The sequence below is a fragment of the Staurois parvus genome, unplaced genomic scaffold, assembly GCF_062004578.1.
Source record: "Staurois parvus isolate SC_StPar_1 unplaced genomic scaffold, SC_StPar_1.0 ptg000018l, whole genome shotgun sequence".
In the NCBI taxonomy this organism is placed as follows: domain Eukaryota; kingdom Metazoa; phylum Chordata; class Amphibia; order Anura; family Ranidae; genus Staurois; species Staurois parvus.
Window position 1 is genome coordinate 4,477,026 of NW_028317814.1, and position 18,018 is coordinate 4,495,043.

Consider the following 18,018-nt stretch of genomic DNA (forward strand, 5'->3'; position numbering starts at 1 on the left):
ATGACAGAAATGTCTTTATCCACCTTGACCAGAGTAAAACAGAAAAAAATACCACAACTAATGGGCACATAATGGAATCAGAAGGAATGGGAAACAGTTTTCCATACTGCCCTAATTCCCAGAGTGTCACCAGTAAGATTCCTGTGAAAAGTGTCCTGCATGAAACATTTGTCAATGAAGAAGCTCACAAAACAAAGCAGTGCAGTGACCTACCAAGGTGACAGATGTGCCATCACAAAAGGGGATATTATACTTGCAAAGGCTAAAATTACAGATGAACTGAATTAGCTGAACTGTAATGAGGTAGTTAATACTGTCAAGGAGGAAAAACATTCAAACTGCGTTCACACATGGCACAGACGACTTGGGCACAGAAGTCCTGACATAATAAAGAAATTAACTGAGAATGAAAAAATTGAGAATGACTATGCAAGTGGATCAAAAATTAGTTTATGTGATCTAACAATGACATGCACCAGCGGTATAAAAGAAAAAATGACAAGAAAAGCCTTTCCAAAGCAGGGTAACAGGAGAGCTAAAACACCTCTGGACTTAATTCATTCAGATCTCTGTGGTCCAATGAAAAAATTGACTATGGGAAAGAAGAGGTATTTTCTCACTCTCCGCAGTTGGTAATGACAGCAGGGAGTGCAATTCATTAGAAAAACTTTTAGATAGGAATTTTAACAAATGCAGTTATATGGGAATTTTCTGTGAAACTTCAGTGTGTTCAAAATTTCAGAAACTAACACGAACGTTTCAAACTGAGAGAAATTCCACATCCGTGTCACATGAAGATAAACAACAAAATGGCACAGAAATAGACATCAATGCAAACAATCCAAATACTGTAAAAGAAACCAGGCCACAAGAGGCTTCAATAAGGAAATCCACCAGAAGCATCCCAGCTAAATGTCTGTCGTATGTCGCTCTACAGCATTAAAACCAGAGCCAGATTCATGAGATGAGATGCAAAAACGTCCAATCCATGAGAAACAAAAGTGAATCAGAGCTGCTGATGAAGTGATGACATCTCTTTGTGAACTGCAAAATAACATGATTGCAGATGCTTTGACAATACTGCTTACAAGAAGCAGATTTATAGAACCGAGATCTGAAATATGACTAATATAAGGAGTTGTTGAGTGAGGGTGTTGGAATACAGTGCTCATGTATTTTGTGCAACAACTACATCAGTATTCAGTAGAGATATATTGTTCCACCAGTAGATGGCAGTGTTTATAAGTTTGTAGCTGCATCTATGGTATACTCTGTCTTTTCTCTGAACAAAGTTTCCTCTTTCCTTGTTGCAGTGAAGCAGAAAATTACATGTGGACTGTACACTGTCTGTTCTGTAGAGCTATATACAGAATTTCTAACAAGATATTTGTTTATTGCAGTCATATCTCCTCGCAAGCATCTCTTCTCAGGGGAGAAAAAGTTTAATGTTTGTAGTCATTCTTCATAACTGAGGTCATACAGTCCCCTTATTAGCTTTGTTGCCCTTCTCTGGACTTTCTCCAGTTCCAGCACATCTTTCCTAAGGACGGGTGACCAGAACTGGACAGCATTCTCAAGATGCGGCTGAACCAGAGTTTTGAAGTAATTCATTTTTTTAGCTCTTGAGTAAATACCCTTTTTAATGCATGTGAATAGTCTGCTGGCCTTGCTTGCTGCAGCTTGGCATTGCATGCTATTGCAGAGCCTATGATCTGCTAGGACCCCCAGATCCTTTTCCATCCTAGATTTCCTCAGATGGCAGGTGGTATTGATGGGCACTGACAAGTGGCATTGATGGGCACTGACAGGTGGCACTGGTGGAGCTACTCTGATCATCAGTGCCCTGATGTTCAGTGTAGATGTCCCCTCTGAGGAATGCCAATTACCACCTCTCCTCTCCTCATGAGCTGTCAGAGTGACAACTCGTGAGGAGAGGAATGCCGATAACTGGCATTTCCTTATTTACATGTGATCAGACACAGCGATCACATGACACATGTGATTGGACACAGCTGATCACATGACAGAGCTGATGTCATCGGCTCTTTCCGCTGATCGCATGCGCGGTTAGAGTTGGAGGAGGTCATACGATGTCCCCACAGAACAAGGGCGGGGGTGTATTTACCACAAGGCAAACAAGGCACTTGCCTAGGGCGGCATTTTTCAGAGGGGCAGCACCCTCCCAGGAAGAAGGGACATATATGGCATGGGGAGCAGGAGGGATCCGACAGAGGCTGCGGGCTGCTTACTGGGGCATGCAGAGCCCGATTCTCGTACCCGGGGAAGCCCATAGCTGTGAAGGTGAGTGTCTTTCCCTCTGCTGTTGGGGGAGGGAGTGGGCAAGTGTTAGTGGAAAGCTCTTGCGGGTGGGGGGGAGCAGGGGTGTTGTTGGTCACTGTCAGGCTCTCTCCACGGGGGGTCCGCTGTTGGTCGGTGTCAGGCTGTCTCTGACGGTGGGGAGGTCTCTGATTTTTGTGTTGCCTAGGGCAGCACAAATCCTAAATACACCACTGAACAAGGGAACCGCCGCGCTCCTGTCATTACCTTATATGGCCATCAGGAGGTGGTCAAAGGATAAGTTCACCTTTTGGACAAAAATAATAAATGCACATTCTTTTGCAGGTTAAAAAATATGTATTTATTATTTATGTCTACAGGAGCCTGGAAAGCATTGCACCAGCGATCAGTAGATCAGTGATGTCATGCAGGTCTCCTACAGACCTGTCAGAATATCTGTTTGCTGTATGGGATGTACGGGCAAGCGGACATACTGACAGGAAATTTCAATGGACTATCACGGGGCTCCACAGCACTGTGGTAGTTCATTGAAAACTACAAGCCCACAGCAGCTAAGGCTGTTAGGACTTGCAGTTAATTCATTCACAGAATTCCGTGAATGAGTGATGCAGCCATGTGGGCAGAGCCATGCAGGGCCACGCGTTTTCAAATCTGACAGATGGTATGGACTTCTTCCCATTTATCTGTCAGAGGGAGGGGGTGGCAGTGGCTATGGGAACATGTTACAAAGGTGAACTTATCCTTTAAAGCTATTATAGGTTATATCGGTTGGGGTGGTTGCCACTTTTTGGAGTAGCTTATCCTCCACTCTGTAGGTGGTGTTGTGTTGCTAAGTGCTGTACAGAGGGAATGGAGAATGAGAGGAACATTGTTCCTCTTCAGCCTCCATATGTGTCACCAGGAGAGCAGTGGTGCAATTTGATGCTGCAACAATGGATGACCTCAGTGGCCATCTTGAGTTAGGGCATTGCTAATAAACAGCACTTTTCCACTGCGGTTGGTGTGCTGTTGTGAATAGGTTAGAGTAGGGATAGAATCCGCACTGGGAATGGTCAGTATAATTAACCCTAGGGAAAGGTTCCTGATAAGGAGAGACAGAATAGACATACCGCTGCCAGCTCTACAATTCCCAGTCCTCCTGAGCTGAGATTTAGATATGTCCTGAACAGGGTCGGACTGACCATTTGGAAACTTGGGCACTGCCCGAGGGGCCGGGGTTAGTAGGGGGCCCCATGAGATGACCCTGGTACCTTTTTTATAGGCTTTTTTGAGTTTGGGCAAGGACACAGGGGTCCCATGATCCCCTATTGCCCAGTAGCCACATGAGTTGTCAGTCCGCCCTGGTCCTGAATCTTCTAGTTGCCATTTGCATCACTATTCTGCCTACAGCTACCCATCTATTCAGATGCTGCTCCAGTAATGTAAACCTTCCAAAAGTGACAACCTTTGAATTGCTGGAACCTTGCCAATGTGTCGCTGACATTGCTGAGCACGTTGTACCTTGTACCTTGTCACTGATACTTCACTTGTTGCATGTTTATCTACAATGTAACAAAATAATCACGTTACCGCTTTCCTTGGTCTCCATATGCCATTTTTCCACATTTGGTACTAGCTCATTGGTCCTGTCCACAAGCTGGCATCTCCAAAATCAATGTATGCTGTGCTGGGGATGTAACTGACCTTCTCCGGCAGATGAGTATCCTCTCATAATAGCGGTCATTGAAGTGGCAGCTGACATCAGTACTACTTCTCAGTGTTTCTGTGGCAATGTTTACACAGCAGGGGAAGCAATGCTCTGAACCTCTTCCTGCCAACGTTGCACGTGGCCTCTCGGCGGGTAGGCATTAATGTTGAGCGGCCCGCATACATGTGCTCTCCCGCACAAAAGCTAACAACTGACAGCCAATCACAGTAGTCACGTGAACGAAAAGCCCTGTCTCCATCTCCCAGCTTTTCAATCCAGTTAAATGGTCGGGAGGCAGAGATGGGAAGGGGGTAATAAGGGCACTGTACTGTGCATGCATGTAATTTAGTTAGACATTGACTTTGGGCAGATGAAGCTACCCAGATGAAGAGGACAAGGGTATTCTCAAAGATAGTGCTGGTTTTAGAGACAAAGGGCTTTGTGTGGCCTGTAGTGTTTGCATTTCGAAATCTGCATAAATTGAGGAAATTGTTCTGGGTAACACCTAATGTATTGCTACCCATCAGGAGCCACTGGTTAAATTTGGTCCTCTGTTTTTACCTCGACCTTGGTAAAGACCTCAACACTACTTACACCTCGGGTGTACACGTCAATCGGTAGAGATTGATAAATTTGATTAACATCTTAGGGTCACCCTGAAGTGAGACTCATGACCTTGTGGTAAGGTAATAATGTATACTGACAAATAATGCTCAAATAAACAGAGTATAGTACTGAGAAACACTTTGCAGCTCACACAATTATAAAACTTCAACTGATGAGATTATAGTGCTACCTTCAATTGAAACTGAATCAGCAAAAACTGTAGCTTTGCTCACTAAATTAGCAGGTTAAGGCAACAACAAGTTGGTACCAATAAAGATAGTGGCTAAGTTGCCTATAGTCACTTGGGGTGAGAAAGCTAGGCCTAGGCCTTACTTTAAGACTGATAGACAAAAATAGACTGTAGATTATGCTCAACAGAAGGAAATTTAGATGCAGTCTCTAAGGTAAATCTTCAGCCGGCTACATTGGGGCCCATTGACGATGTTGGCATGCCTAATGGACAAGAAAGGAAAGAGGAATGTCTCTGCAAACAGTCAGTATAGGAACAAAGAACTCACAGCACTGATGAAGGGATGGCCAGGCAAGATGAGAGGTGTCAATGAAGATGAAAGGGACAGTTACAATCTCCTAGTGGCTCATCACAGAGTCAACTGATGAATTACTAGAAAGGGCTGTAAACCACTCACCAGCCTCCGGTATCGATAGAATCAGGCTTTATTTCCTTGGTGGGGGGCCCTTTAAGCTGTTGTTGGCTTCCGGAAACACAGTGATGAATGATGGTTTCTGTGATACAGTAGTGAATCCTCATGGGACACCCTCTTCTGTGGCAGCAGCAACATTCAGCAAGTCTGAATCTATTGTTCTGGGTCCCTGACGAGTTCTGGGCCCCTGGTGATTCCAGTGATAGAACTCTGGACAGAGCTTGATCACAGCAGACAGCAACACACTGACTCAGTCCTGCAGGATACAGCTGATCTCCCCACCCTTCGAAAATGACAGGCTCTTGATCTGATATTTCCAAATGTACCTTTGGCTCAAATTCTCTCTCTCCGCAAAAGAACCTTTCTCTGTGCACACACCGGCAGCTGTCTCCCAACTTCCCTGAACTTTTCCAGGCATTTACATTGATTTGGCCTCTCCTGCCTTCAGGCATGCTGGGTCTTGTAGTTTTCTGTGCCTGTGGTAGTAATGACATCTCTCCTGGCTTGAACTACATTTCCCAGGGTTTTGTGCTCTAGCTGAGAATGAATCGAAAGCTAAGTCTTGAGAGCTCCATCTTGGGGTGGAAAAAGGAACATCATGTAAAGAATGTTAACTATGGCAATGCATTATAAAACCTGCATATTTTAGGTACAATCAGGGGACGGACTGACAACTCATGGGGCCCCCGGGCAATAGGGGATCATGGGGCCCCTGTATCCTTGCCCAAACTCAAAAAAGCCTATGAAAAAGGTACCAGGGGTATCTCATGGGGCCCCCTACTGACTCGGGGCCCTTGGGCAGTGCCCGAGTTTCCAAATGGTCAGTCCGCCCCTGGTTACAATGGATCCTGTTACATTCATAATGATTTATGCTGACTAATAATTGTTATAGAAAGTACTGTATGTGTTCAAGTTTAGTTCCGCTTCAAGAGGATTCTTTGGAGCTTTAAGTTGTCATTTTAATAAAACACTTCACAGTTCTCTCCAAACGTCACTAAGATACCATTAAACATGGATATTTTTCACAGCCCAGACACCACAAAAGACTGTACATTCAGTTGGAGTATATTCACACTCCCTTGTAAAAACAACATCAACATTTAACCTTTTTGCTGCCAAAGTTCTGTTCACTTTTTTTGCCAAACGTAATTTTTTAATAAATGTTTTTTCATATATCAATAAAACAATATCAATGTCACATTTCATTAAGACTAGAATTTGTTGTTCCGTTTTCTCCTAAGATGTTCACCACCCGTTCTTCTATTTATTTGTTAATTTTTTTGGAGAGGTTACTACTCTACTGTATGAAAATGCAATTAGAGCAGATTCACACCCCGATGTGTGCATTCCTGTGTGGTGCATTTTGACAGGTGATCCATTTGAATGGGCAGCAAAATGCACTGAACCATGGAAAAAGTAGTGCAAGTGCTACTTTTTTCAAAATGCAGGGCACAAAACTGCATGGTACTGCAATATCATGATATCTGGTGTCCACAAACACACTGTGCTTGTGATCTGCATTTGGGGTGCCATTAGCAATACACTGGCACATGCATGCAGATCGCAAGGGCAGTGCGTTCACTTAGTAAGGGGTAAGGTAGGCTGATTCTCTCTCCCCCTAGTCTCATTCTCTCTCCCCCTAGTCTCATTCTCTCTCCCTCTAGTCTGATTCTCCCTCCCCCTAGTCTTAATCTCCCTCCCCCTAGTCTTAATCTCCCTTCCCCTAGTCTGATTCTTCCTCCCCTAGTCTGATTCTTCCTCCCCCTAGTCTTATTCTATCTCCCCCTAGTCTTATTCTATCTCCCCCTAGTCTGATTCTTCCTCCCCCTCTCTAGTCTGATTCTCCCTCCCTCTAGTCTTATTCTGTCTCCCTCTAGGCTGATTCTCCCTCAACCTAGTCTGATTCTCTCTCCCCGTAGTCGGATTCTCTCTTTCTCTAGTCTTAATCTCCCTCCCCCTAGTCTGATTCTCCCTCCCCCCAGTCTGATTCTTCCTCCCCCTAGTCTGATTCTTCCTCCCCCTAGTCTGATCCTCCCTCCCCCTAATCTGATCCTCCCTCCCCCTAGTCTGATTCTCCCTCCCCCTAGTCTGATTCTCCCTCCCCCTTGTCTGATTCTCCCTCCCCCTAGTCTGATTCTTCCTCCCCCTAGTCTGATTCTCTCTCCCCCTAGTCTGATTCTCTCTCCCCCTAGTCTGATTCTCCCCCCCCCCCCCCCTAGTCTGAGCTTTCCTCTACAGGGACTGCAAAATGATGATACCAAGTCAAATGTAAGAATTTACACAACTTGCATTAAAAAAATAAACTGAATGATGTATTAATGACTAATTCTGAATTTGAATATTTTATATCTCTCCTAAAAGTATATACAAACTCTCACCTTGTAAAATAACCCATTCAGTTTAAGTTAGAACTGAAAGGCAAAACATTTGTGGATATAAAAAACATTATACAGTTAATACCTTTTTGTTCCCTGTTTTATAGGTGATGACATACCTTCTAAGCTCCTTATATAGCAGAGAACAGAGAGGGGAGGAGAAACATCAGTACACAGGGCTTTTCAGTGAATGACTGCAGAGAAGGGCATGTGAGCAGAAGTTTGTTTATTGGAGGCGAGCACAGCTAGAGAACTAACCACACTGTACTTTCCTGCTTAGTGTAGTCAGTGTTTAATAGGAAATAAATATATATTTGTCAAAGTAGTGGGGATGTTAATACAACAAGCAAAATTCCTGCTATTTATAACATCTATGTTATAGAGGTAACCAGAAACTGTTTAACCACTTCAATACTGGGCAAATTCACCCCTTCCTGTCTAGGCCAATTTTCAGCTTTCAGCGTTGTCACACTTTAAATGACAATTGCACGGTCATGCAACACTGTACCCAAACTATTTTTTATCATTTTTTTAGACAGTTTTCTTTTAGTGCTTTTTAATCACCACTGGGATTTTTTATTTTTTGCTTAACTAATGAAAAAATATGAACATTTTGGAAAAAAGCTTTTCCTAATTTCTATTAGAAAATTTTGCAAATAAGTATTTTTTTCTCCTTCACTGATGTGCACTGATGAGGCTGCAGGCAGGTCCGGACTGGGACATAAAATAGGCCTGGACATTTTAAACTAAGCAGCCAAGGGACCAGGGGTGGGGAGGGTGGAATGGGACAGTGGGTGGGTGTTCATGGGGCAGTTGGTGATGGGATGTTCATGGAGTCTGGGTCCTCTGCAATGAGATGTAAAGGGGCACTATGATATAAAAGGGGACTTCACTGTAAAAGGGCACTGTTTTGATTACAGTGCCCCTTTACAGTGCAGTCCCTCTTACATTACAGTGTCCCTTTACAGTGTAGTCCCCCTTACATTACAGTGTCCCTAGCAAATCACAGCCCTCCCCCCCATCACAGTTCCCCTTGCAGTTATGCCCCCCTTTTCTCTCTATTCAGAGTGCCCCCTTTTACTCCCTGCCTCCCCTGCACAGTTCTACCTTTGGAAAAGAGACAACCCCATATATTCAGCAAAGAGACATCCTAATCCAGCAAAGAGAAATCTCCCATCTATAAAAGAGACATTCCCATCCAGCAAGGAGACATACCAATCCAGCAAAGAGACATCACTATACAGCAAAGAGACATCCCAATCTAGCAGAGAGACATACCCACATAGCAAAGAGACAACCCAATCCAGCAAAGAGACATCCCCATGTAGCAAAGAGACAGCCCAATTCAGCAACAAGACAGCCCAATTCAGCAACAAGACAGCCCAATCCAGCAATGAGACATCCCCATAGAGGAAGGAGACATCCCAATCAAGGAAAGAGACATGCAAATCCAGCAAAGAGACAGCCCCATCTACCAAAGAGACAGTCCTATATAGCAAAGAGATGGCCCAATCCAGCAAAAAGACAGTCCCATTTAACTAAGATACATCCCAATCCAGCAGAGAGATATCCCATTCCAGCATAGAGACAGCTCCATATAGCAAAAAGATGGCCCAGTCCAGCAAAGACACAGCCCAATCCAGCAAAGAAACAACTCCATATAGCAAAGAGACAGCCTAATCCAGTAAGGAGACCACTCTGTATAGCAAAGAGATGGCTAAATCCAGTAAAGAGACAGCCTAATTCAGCAAAGAGACATCCCAATCAAGCAAAGAGAAAGCCCAATCCAGCAAAGAGACAACTCCATATACCAAAGAGGCAGCCCAATCCATTGCAGAGACAGCCCCATCCATCAAAGACACAAATCCATATAGCAAAGAGACAGCCCAATCCAGCAAAGAGACAGCCTAATCCAGAAAAGGGACATCCCACTCCAGCAAAGAGACAGCTCCATATAGCAAAGAGATGGCCCAATCCAGCAAAGAAACAGCTGCATATAGCAAAGAGACAGCTCCATATAGCAAGGAGATGGCCCAATCCAGCACAGAGATAGCCTAATCCACCTTCCCTCTACACACACACCACTGCTACAGAGCACGATGTGTGCCTGCACTGCACTCACCTTCCTCCCCTGTGCAGCCGTCATGGTTAGGTGAGATCCCGTGCAGTGCATTTTCAGAGGCCGGCCTGGGAGGTGTATCCCCTGCTTGCAGGTCCTCTTCTGCACCCTGTAGTTTGCTGAAACTGGCCCTTCTGTAGGCATGACTGCATAGCGGGAGGCAAGCAGTGGGCCCGGTCTGTGTTAACCCTGTCCAGACCACGGTCACCACTTACCTCCCGCTGTGCAGTCCGGTCATCCAGAGGCCGCTCTTCCTAGGACACACGGCCCTGGTCCACCAGGCAAATGCCTGGTGTGCCCTATGGCCAGTCCGGGCCTGGCTGCAGGGATAGGCACTGATAGGCTGCACTGATGAGGCGCCACTGATAGGTTCAACTGATGGGCACTGATAGGTGGCACTAATAGGTGTCACTGCTGGGCACTGATAGGCAGCACTGATGAGGAGGCACTGATAAGCACACTTATGGGCACTGATAGGCAGCACAGATGGACAGCTCTAATGGGGCTGCACTGATAATCAGGGCCCTGATTATCAGTGTAAACATTCCCCTGTGTGAATTGCTGGTTACCAGCTCTCCTCTCCTCACGTTGTGTCAGCGTGTGAAGAAAAGGCCTGCTGATAACCAGCAAAATTTGTTTACAATGTGATCAGCTGTGATTGGACACAGATGATCACATGGTAAAGGGCCGCTGTGATTGGCCCTTTACTGTAATCGGTTATCAACTGTGTCCGAAGAACAAAGCGATCACAGAGCACTATGGTAGCAATTAAATATACTACTACTACTAAAAAGATAGCAATAATATATACTACAAAAAGTGATCTTTTTTTCAAATATTTATTTATTACAGGTACTTATATAACACTGTCAATTTACGCAGCGCTGTACATATATATTGCACATTCACATCAGTCCCTAACCCTCAAGGGGCGTACAATAAGTCCCTAACTTACATTTATACATACACATACTAGGGCCAATGTAGACAGGAGCCAGTTCACCTACCAGCATGTCTTTGGAGTGTGGGAGAAAACTGGAGTACCTAGAGGAAACCCACACAGAAACAGGGAGAACATGCAAACTCTAGGCAGGTGGTGCCATGGTTGGGATTTGAACCAACAACCCTAATACTGCCAGGTGGAAGTACTAACTATTTAGCCACTGTGCTGCCCCAAATATGCACTTACACGCAATTTAAAAATTAGATGACTATATCTGTTGCTAACAAATTACTATTTAAAGTTAAAAATAAATGTTATAGTAATATAGAACCTTGTGCTTGATTGCCCAGCTATAAAAAAAGAGAATATGAAAACTGAAACATACCTTTACAATGTGCATTTGCCATCATAACAGCCAACAGGAAGATTATTTGCACAACCTGGCAGCTGATTGACATCCTCACAGTATTCTCCATCTGAGTAGAAGTCCATCAGCTCCACAAAGCCTCAATTTTCTCCTGACTTTCAGGCAGACATCAGAGCCACTACCTGACCTATAAATAAAAACAACAATGATTGTTAGAATTCTTTCCAACATTTTCAGGAAAATCAGTTGTGAACAGTAATTTGTGCACTCTGTTCTGAGAATAAATAATAACATTTTTTAAAGACTTCTAGAAAAACATAAACCTGACACCCACAATCTTCCATTAGTGCATAGGCATTTGACATAAATACTGTATACTCTCTTCAGTTGTAGCATTTTAGGTATTCAAGTCCAATTGAAGTAACAGAAATAGATATTCAGTCTGACAGACATTGTACTAACAATATCCATTTTCAGTCTTACCTCTATGTTTATGTTGCAGTAATGACACATTTTCTGGATAAATATGAGTGTGCAGTCCAAAGGGAACCAGTATTTGACCACAAAGTCTCGTGCACTCAGCAATCTAACAGACCTGGTTAGTCATGAACCCTCTCTTCATGTTCAGTTTCACATACAGGTGAAACGCGAAAAATTAGAATATCGTGCAAAAGTTCATGAATGGAGAAGAGAGATACATTGTATCTCTCTAACTCCTGGCATAGAGAGAAAAAAAATGTTTGTAAAAAAAAAGAAAAGATTAATAAATATTAAAAAATAAAATAAAAAATAAAGAAAAATACCTAGATCAAGGTTTGATCTAGTTCAGTGCCCGGGTTAGTGTTTAGGTCAGGGTCAAAGGTCAGGATTTAAAAAAAAAATTGGTATCAGTGTCAGTTAGTGTCAATGTCAGTGTCAGTGTGCTTTAGGTAAAAAAAAAAAAAAAAAGACAAAAACAAAATGCGCACTATTGTTTCTGGGCTGTACTACGGGTACAAACAACAAATAGCATACACAACAACCGTGGGATTACTGTGCTTGATTGGCCAGCAAACTCGCCTGACCTCAACCCCATAGAGAATCTATGGGGCATTGCCAAGAGAAAGATGAGAGACATGAGACCCAACAATGCAGAAGAGCTGAAGGCCGCTATTGAAGCATCCTGGTCTTCCATAACACCTCAGCAGTGCCACAGGCTGATAGCTTCCATGCCACGCCGCATTGAGGCAGTCATTGCTGCAAAAGGGGCCCAAACCAAGTACTGAGTACATATGCATGCTTATACTTTTCAGAGGTCCGATATTGTTCTATGTACAATCCTTGTTTTATTGATTGCATGTAATATTCTAATTTTCTGAGATTGTGGATTTGGGGTTTTCATGAGCTGTAAGCCATAACCATCACAATTATGACAAATCACGGCTTGAACTATCTTGCTTTGCATGTAATGAGTCTATCTCATATATTAGTTTCACCTTTTAAGTTGCATTACTGAAATAAATGAACTTTTGCACGATATTCAAATTTTTTGAGTTTCACCTGTAAATTGACATACCTCCATAGATCTCAATCTGTCCAGGCAGTATGGTCACCTGCCGATTCAGTACAATCTGTTTAACTCTTCAATATATATATAACAAAACCACACCTAGCTGAAAGTGAAATCCCCCACAGACCCAATGCATAAATACCTTCCCCCAGAAGCTGCAAATATAGGTACAGGCAATAAAGGTCGCTATATTAACAAATTAGTCAGTGTCCAACCAAATAAATAAATAATGAGCGCCTTTGCAAAGTTCTCCATGTACCCTGATAAAGTCTTCTTTAAATCCACCAGTTCTTAATGATCCTTAACCCCTTCACGCCTAAGGGTAAAACAAATCTAAATGCCTAAGTACAATTCTGCAATGTTGACATGTGTTAGTAAAACCGTACATATCATCACAACTACTTTGTACATCCAGGTGGATTATACCTTGATTTTTTTCAGGAGAAATTGAGCTTTCATTTGGTGGTAAATGGTAATGGATAGCTCCTGATATTTGTTTTATTATCAACGGAAATCTGACCCAAAATAGTAAAAAAAAAAATAATTTTTTTTATTTAGCTATGTGTTTCTTGTTATTACTATAACCTACCACCAAAGAACAACCCAAAATAAATTATCCAGCTCTTGATGATCGCTGCGATACCATATATGTGTATGTTATTTGTTTTTTGTACCCATAGTAAAGCCCAGAAACAATAGTGCGCATTTTGTTTTTGTCTTTTTTTTTTTATCTAAAGCACACTGACACTGACACTAATTGACACTGATACCATTTTTTTTTAAATCCTGACTTTTGACCCTGACCTTGACCCAAACACTAACCCTGGCACTGAACTAGATCAAACCTTGATCTAGGTATTTTTCTTTATTTTTTAATATTTCTTTATCTTTTTTTTTTACAAACATTTTTTTCTCTCTATGCCAGGACTTAGAGAGATACAATGTATCTCTCGTCTCCATTCATAGAGAGAAAAAAAAGCAAGAGGGCCAGGCTGTACAGTGACTGATCACTGTGATAGCCAATCAGAGGCTATCACAGCCATCATGTGACTCGGGAGTCCCGGGTTCCGATTGTTAGAATGGGACCCGGGCTCTCAGTGAAACCGCGGTCTTTGTGCTGGGAGCGTGCCAAGCGGCGCGCTCCCAGCACAAAGACAAGTACACAAATATGAGGCCCCACGGAAAAAAAGCCCAGTTCTGTGAGGCCGCATATTGGTGTGACGTCGGCATCAAGGGGTTAAAATCTCCAAAATTCCTCAGAGTAATACATCTTCTTCTACCCTTAGTACCTAAAAAAACATAAACTAAACATTAACAGTGCATTAACCTTACACACAACAATAAACGGTGCAGTGCTTCCAAATATTCACACAACCCGTGACCAGTGATCACATATACATCCAGTGATTGGGGTTCCTGCTTTTATCCAAATTGAGTAGGAACCAGGGGCGGACTGACAACTCATGGGGCCCCCGGGCAATAGGGGATCATGGGGCCCCTGTGTCCTTGCCCAAACTCAAAAAAGCCTATGAAAAAGGTACCAGGGGCAACTCATGGGGCCCCCTACTGACCCTGGGCCCTTGGGCAGTGCCTGAGTTTCCAAATGGTCAGTCCGCCCCTGGTAGGAACTCTCTTATGTAATCAATATTTCTCCATGTGGTGTAAGTGCCACGCCACACAACAATAAGGGATCAAACAGTGCAATCAAATCATGTGACACCTGTCAATCAATGAACCTTACCAGATAGACAGGTAGTGCAAACTTTATTATAAACAGACTCTCTTGCTCCAGGATCCTTCTGACACCATAGTCAGTTATCCTTCATGTAATGTGAATCCGTGCCCCAACAAACAAGTGATCAAGTAACACATGTGATATGAAATTAAATATGTCACCTGTCAACCCAAATCCTTACCAGATTGACAGGTATTGCAAGCTTTAACTCAGAATGGATTGCTGTCCAATGCTGTCCTCAGGAAGTGATGTCAGACGTTACCGGAAGTATTGCAGCTGCCATTTTGGATGAGGTCCAGACTTCCCATTGAGAATAGTGAGCTATAAGGCCAATTTTTTTTACTGCTGCCTTTACTCTGCAAAGGCTATCTTCACTGCTGTATTAATTTTGCATATTATGTAAGCTCTTTTATTAAATTTTAAAGAGCTTCTGCTCGATGATCCTTTACTTTTATTTTGGATACTTACATCGCTGATTTTGGAGTTTGGTACTATAACCTAGACAGCAATCCGTTCTGAGTTAAAGCTTGCAGAATCAATTGTGAATAGAATATGAGTACATTGCAAAATAAACATCTGCACATTTGATACAGTATGTACTTTAAACACTATAACACGACCCTAAAACAGATTAGAATTGATTGCAGTGCAATACTTAGAACTCCTAAACATCAAAATCCATAATCCACGCAATCATAAAGTGTGAATTTATTAATTTACATGAAAGATAAAAAAATAAATGGGATATTTAATATATAACCTCAAATCTCCCACATGTTCTCATGCAATATAATTGTGCAAAAATTTTAATGAAATGAATAATCTAAAATTAATCAATGCATTTAAAATCCTAAAGGAAAAGAATGCTCATCTACATGAGGCCTTAAAGTTTATTCAAACACGAAAACAAAAATGCAGTATATTGCAGCTTACAAGTACTTAGATGTGGGTGCTGCATTAGCTTTCTTTTAATAGGCAAATCAAATTTTCTACAAGTACAGAAATGCCATGTCCCTGTAATTTTACGTAAACTGAAATGAAAGTACAAACATCCCTATCTTTATTCTGTAAACTACTAATCTCATCATCCCCATGTAATCAAAACTAGACGTGCATGCCAGAAATTTAGGTTTCTTTTTCGGATGCATTCGTAGATTGAAGAATTTTGTTTTATCATATTTGTTATGTTTAAAGGATTTGTTTTCTGAATTCGTTTTGTACCCTCGGCATTCATTTCATAAATTCGCTGGTCTGGGTGGATTTGAAAAACTCATCCGGTCATGTCCTCAATGATCCTGGAAATTCCATTCAGAGACACAGGAGGAGTGTTCCTGAGGATCTATGGAGGGTCTGTTCGTAATTTTAATATGATGTAACATTTATGCAATAAAATTTATGTGGTATTGAAGAACTTCCTAGTGCTGTTTGTGGTGGCATTATCCGGAGTCATTGAGGACATGACTGGATGAGTTTTTACATGAACTTTATCAGTATAATCTGCTCAGCTTTGGAGGGAATCTATATGGTAATGGAGGAGGAATTTCCCACTTGCTAAGTTTGAAAAGCCATTTTTGGATTGGGACTTACATGCTTGTTATATCCATGTTCTGGTTCGATCTCCATAATCACTGGATCTACATTCGGCTGGAAGCCTTTTTGCGGACTGTCTTTCTGGAGGATTTTTGTCTATTCTGTTTATTTTATTTGACTTTATTTTTTATTGTGGACAATATCATTTTTGGACAGTAGTATTTATTTATTCATTAGTGTTATTTAGTATATTAGCACTTTATATATATATATATATATATATATATGTATATATTTGGATGATACACTTTTTGGGGTGAAAAGTGTTTAGGTGCAATTGGGAAATTATTTAAAGGGTACACCGTTCATTTTTTGTTAATCAATACATTTTGGAATGGACATAAGCAAAGGCAGACATATTTGAAATACAGCTCGTATGATGACCATGGCTGCATTATTGATACAGTGGAGAAATTAGTGTAGACATGAAGAAACATGAATCGTCCTTTGTACAGGATTAAAAGGGCAAAAATCCAGAAAAAAAATCACTAATGCAACCACCTCATCTAGAGAGTAAGCTACTATATATTTTGATGTATTTGAGTTTAGATGAAGAAGAGCCCCCTTAACCCTATAATAACCCAACTGCATTATTACAATCTACCTGCTAAAACTCATAAAGCTAGTAGTGCCTACCTGCCTCGTCCTTGCTCCATTTCCCCATTTTCAGCAGTTTATGTCCCAGTCAGAATCTCATGCCACCTTCGAAAAAAAAAAAAGTCGGCAGCCCACACATGTGACAGAGTCTCATCTTTAAAAAAGCCTTTCCTCCAGAGATCTTAGGGATAGGGGTGGGGAATCTCTTTTTTTTTTATTGAAGCGCGGTGCATGTGTGAGATGGTGCACATATTGTCATGTGGTTCATCTTGTGCATATACTCTCATCTGTTGGAAAAAAAGCCTTTTTCTCATTTCTAAACTCTAAAGATCTTGCAGATTAGGTGCAAGATTTCCCTTGGAGGCACTGGTGACATGGCTTCCCAGGAGCTAAGTGCCTAAGAAAAACCAAGAAACTGCAGCACACAAAAGGCAAATAACAACAAAATGATTTCATTTAAAGAAGAAGAACAGATGATTTGACACCAGCATACAGAGCTGCACACTAACGTAAAATTTAGGGAAAGGGAAGAAAGGTTCGCTTTAAATATCCTTTTAAAAAAAATGTTGCTGCAACCACTGACGCACCCTTATGCGTGTTGTAGTGTCTCCTTGTCCCTTGTCACTGTCACTTTTGCTGAATAGCTTGGTCTGTATGTAAGTGTGGGTAAAAATATAAATATATGCATTTCATATACTAAATACTATCAATACATGTATTCTATAAAAAATAAATTTGTCACTGTAGTGGAATTAGGGGCCATATTTGAGTCTCCTGATGCTGTTACCTACCCGTTACTGATAAATAATCTTGCAATCTATGTCTAGCCCAGCAGGAAAATATAGTCTCTAGGGGTTTCAAGTGACTATTTTTGGCTATCCAATTGTTATTTTTTAAATATCTCCAGTTATATCCAACAGTAAAATTATCAAACTTACGTGTCTTTCTACGTTTGTGTGCTCGGCACTAGCTGGTTCTTGTCCTGCTTCATATCTCAGTCTCATCTGCTACCGCTTTTACCTTTTAATCCAAGTGAAGAATTTCCTGTTGCGTTGCTCATTGCTTTGTCCTACCCAGTTTCTTTCGTTGGCTGTTTTTTTCAGAGTAAATAGTTGTATGATACAAACACAGTGCTAGAGCAACTTTCCCTTTCTTAACCACTTCCTGTCCGGACACTTTTACCCCCTTCCTGTCCAGGGCAATTTTCAGCTTTCAGCGCTATCACACTTTGAATGACAATTGCGCGGTCATGCAATACTGTACCCATATGAATTTTTTACCATTTTTTTGAGACAGATAAAGCTTTATTTTGGTGGTATTTATTCACCGCTGGGATTTTTATTTTTTTTACTATGTAAATGAAAAAGTCCAAAAATTTTGAAAAAAAGTGTTTTTTTTTATAAAATTTTGCAAATAAATAATATTTCATCCTAAATCTTGGCCAAAATTTATTCCGTTATTTTTTTAGTAAAAAAAAAAAATCCAAATTA

At 41.6% G+C, this 18,018-nt stretch overlaps 1 pseudogene across 1 annotated transcript in view; it reads right to left on the reverse strand.

The window, feature by feature from the left end:
* Positions 1–17,537, reverse strand: part of LOC149473035 (uncharacterized) — a 67,934-nt pseudogene extending 50,397 nt beyond the window's left edge. Inside the window, exons 1-2 of the transcript XR_016313443.1 lie at positions 17,467–17,537; positions 11,076–11,244 (exon numbers count right to left, since the gene is read on the reverse strand). The product of XR_016313443.1 is annotated as an uncharacterized LOC149473035 (transcript). The remainder of the gene's footprint in view (positions 1–11,075; positions 11,245–17,466) is intronic.
* Between the last annotated feature and the right edge of the window lie 481 nt (positions 17,538–18,018).